Raw genomic sequence first — 4,484 nt, 5'->3', positions numbered from 1 at the left:
GTTGAATAATTATGTAATTTTCATACATTTCTTCTAATGTTTTACAAATTTCTATTTGCTTAAACATTTTTTATTTTCATAAGCAGTTCTTTTCGATAACTTAAAAATATGAAGTGAAATAGAACACATAAAATAAATTACGATTTTTAAATTATGATTCGAAAAAGAAATATTTAAACAAATTAAACTTGTTTTAACAATTGAAAAGTGGTAAGTGTATTCTTTTTATACATCATACAGTGAGAAGCATAGCTGAATGTGTTCTATTTTATTTCGTTTTTTCAGTTATGACAAGAAACACTACTTCAGCAAAGAAAGATTGTTTAAACAATTATAAATTTATTAAAGAATAAAAGAAGTGTATCAAAATTATATAATTATGCAAAGAAACGCAGCCGAGGATACTAATTTGAAAATAAAGTTGATATCTCCGGCTCAATTTTGAGAAATTAAAAAAACAGACAATAAATAATTATTTAAATAATTAATAATCTTTTTAGAAAAAATTAATACTCAAAACAATGACAATGATTCGGATAAAGTTTATGTTTTGAAGTTAATCTTTGTCTCAGATAATTTTTGCGTCGGAATCAAGGCTAAGTTGATCCTTCGATTTTTCTGTGATGAATAATAGCAGACAAAAGGAACTATCTAAATGATAAGAAATCAAAAGAAGGAACCTTTTTCTCGGTTGTACATGAACATTTTGGTTGAACCAAACAAACTTTGGCAGTACCAACAAATTATAATTCAAGAAATAAAATTTGTTTGTCGGTACAAACACATACTTCCATCACTAGGCATTCTTCCTGTAACCGCAGTACCACACACTCCGGTTCCACTTTTAACAATAATATCCCACAACGTAGTCCGTGCGCTCTCTTTATCTTTATTGCTTATAAGATCCTCCCAAGTTCCTATATCTATGCGTTCGTTTATCTTATTCTAAAAATCTATTCGCATTTCTGGTTTCTACACTGTTAAAAATTTATGCTGGATACTTTCACTACATGTATTGGAAGTTTCTTTCCAAAACATTAGCTAACGCTACAATTCATAATCTTGTAGTTATATATGTGCAACTGTGGAAGCAAAAAATTTTTAAAAAATGTAAATCATTTCTCATAGGACTTATTCCTGGCAAACAAAATTTGTTTGAGGGAGCCAAAGCTTTTGTTAATGTATAGTATATAACACGCGCCCTTTTAGAATTTAAGCAATTCATGAAATTTAAGGAATTCGTAAATTTCATAGAATTCATGGAATAAGAAGAATACACGGAATTCATGTAAGGACCGGAATTCACGGATTTCCTGGAATTATCGTAATTCATAGAACGCATGGATTTCACGCCATTCAAGGAATGTCCGGATTACAAGGCATACACGAAATTTAAAGAACTCATGAAATTTAGGGATTATATGAATTTCATGGAATTTACAGAATTTAAAGAATTTACGGATTTGACAGAATTCAAAAAATTTACAGAATTCATGGAATTCACAGAATACAACGAATTAATGGAATATACGAATTTACCGCACATGCTAAAATTCACGGCATTCATGGAATACATGGAATACGGCATTCATGGAATTAAAAGAATGCATGCAATTAATAAATTTTGTGATTTTTGTGAATTTCATGAATTCCATTAATCCCATTCATTCGGTAAATCTCTTGAATTCTGTAAATATCATGAATTCCGCTTATTCCTTGAATTGCAAAATTCCGTAAATTTCTTGAATTCCTTTTTTATAAATTCTGTGAAATCCTTCAATTCCTTGAAATCTGTGAATTCCCTTAATTCCTGGAATTTCGTGAATTCCACAGATTGCATGAATTCTGTGAATTCTGAGCATTACAAGAATTTCATCAATTCCATGGATTCCATCAATTCCGTGATTACAGTTAATTCCGTGAATTTCGTCCAGTAATTCCACGTATTCCATAAATTCCTTAAATTCCGTGAATCTCATCAATTTCATGAATTGCGCGAATTCCATGATTTCTTTGAATTCTATTAATTCCGTGAATTCCATTATTACCATAAATTTCGCAAATTCTTTCAATTTCACGATTTTCGCGAGTTTCGTGAATTCCTTTACGTCCTTGAATTACATGAATTCCGTGAATTCTATCAATTTCGTGAGTTCCTTGAATTCCGTGAATTCTGGGAATTCCGAGAATTCCATGAATTCCGAGAATCCCACGAATTCCGAGAATTCCATGAATTTCGTAATTTCCCTGTGTAAATTGTTCGTCTTATAAACGTTCTAATACATGTATTGCATTGATGGGAGCTAAATTCACGGTTTACAACACTTACAATACATTTATTGCAATTTTGTTATTCCAATGCCATAATTTCAATCTTACCTTACGCTTGTACTCTAGAAATCTTATAGAAGTGTTGTGAAAAACCAAACATTTTTACGAGCATATGAATTCTTAATCTTGGTTCGCACAAATTCGTTATAATTACCTAGTGTGATGTTGAAATTATAAAATGTTCTATTAATTCAAATAGATTGAAGAGAAAGTTGTTTAAAAAATTAATAAAAAGTATCAAATAACAAAATTTCCTAAATACAAATGAACTATCCGTTGGCAAATATTATATTTGCATGAAATGCGAGTGACTTGAAGTTAGTCTGTAAATTCGTGCGAAGCAATAGACAAAAAGTTTGCTTTTGGTTTGCATGTATTAATAAAATTCTCTTTTATTTCAGATGTACTAGAGAAACAATTTGTTTCCAAAATTAACAGAAAATAACAAAATATCCCTAATAAGCATTATTGGCGACATTATTTGAGGCAAATGAAGAGAAGGAGCGTTTATAAAATTATGGTTTATATTAAAATCATAGTTGGTAAAATTAATACAAATATCGGATGATAATTTTACATTAGTAAACGTCTCTGGGAAAATAACTTGAGACAAATTAAGAAAAAAACGATATTTTTTTCTATGAACGCAAGTAATTTTAATGCAACAATTTACTTTGCAAATGGAGAATCCGTAGTTAAACTATTTGTGAAGTTAATATGTTAATAATAATTAACTGAACAATGTCATGATCTTTTGTTCAATTAACTCTGTACATAAAGTCTTGCAATACTAATCATAATAGAAATTTTTTTAAAAAGGTAAACAAAAAAATGAAAAATCTACTTTTTCTGCAGGCTTTGCATTAACATAAAAGTTTTTAAAAAAATCAAAATTCAGGCCACATACATCACTTTAAAATTTAATATTAAATTTTTCTCTAAAGGAATCCAAAATTGGTTAAGAATTTCCAGCTACAAGTTATTCTAAACCTATTATTTTGATTTTATTCCATTGTGCACCATGATGATCTCATTTATTTTAGTAGGGAGTACGAGGTTCCAACTGTCTTTGCCACATACTTTACATTGATTATTAAGACAAAATTTAAATATTTCTGAATATACCTGGAGTGATTTTCTTCTACCACATTACACTTTCGAAGATTTCCGTGCAGAAATTCCAATTTGGATCTGATCGGAGCCAGATCGGGCAGAATTTGGCCCAAATCAGGCTATCTAGATGGGGCCAGACTCGAAATTAAACGCGATGCCCGATCGGGGCCCAAGCGCTGCGCCCAGAAATAACCATGCCTGGCCCCGATCGAGCCCATATTAATTTATTTTTCTTATTCTTAATTAAAACGGATTCTTAAATAAAATAATTTTAAAAACGAATATATCGCGATATGAAAAAATTGGAGCATGTCAGAAACTTTTTTTCGAGCAAACGGAAAAAGTCCAACAACGCAATATAACAGCCAGCATTTGTGTATGATTAACCAATTAAGTATTTTGCAATATATTTTTGGTTTTAATTTCTAAATTGAAATTGCTTTCAATTTCTATATTGAATTTAATTGTGGAAATTTATTTTAAAATAAGTGGATTATAATATCTCACTGGCTCTTTAAGTTATTTTTACAAAAGCGAATACAAATAAAAAGTTGATTTCAAATTCTGTTCGTCCGTCCTAACCTACGCCAATTTTGTTTTCTCGTACAATTTTAAAAAATGTAGTTGTAATCGATTGAAGTCTCGAAAAATTTTTTGAGACTTCAAAAAAATGAGTAAATTTTAATTAACTTTCTTAAAACAATTGACTGAAATGTTACTTTTTTTTTTGACTGAAAATAGATCTGTTTGAATATTTTAAACTATCATCAACTCAGGTTTAAAAACCTTTGAAAAAGATACGCATGTTTACCGAAACGTCAGGAAGTTTCGAAAGGAGTTTTGTCTATTAAATAAATATCTGAGTTTCGCAGAACATGTTTCTTTGACTCATATATATTTTTTCGATTTACGATTGGACCGTAAGACATAAATAATTCGAAATCTACGATTTGAAATCAATAAATATCAACGGTCGAAGAAAGGATTGATTTGTTTCATTAAATCATTTTACACAAATAAAAAGGATGTATTTACATTCC

This window comes from Belonocnema kinseyi, chromosome 2 (genome assembly GCF_010883055.1).
Source record: "Belonocnema kinseyi isolate 2016_QV_RU_SX_M_011 chromosome 2, B_treatae_v1, whole genome shotgun sequence".
Classification (NCBI taxonomy): Eukaryota; Metazoa; Arthropoda; class Insecta; order Hymenoptera; family Cynipidae; genus Belonocnema; species Belonocnema kinseyi.
This window is presented reverse-complemented; position numbering follows the sequence as displayed.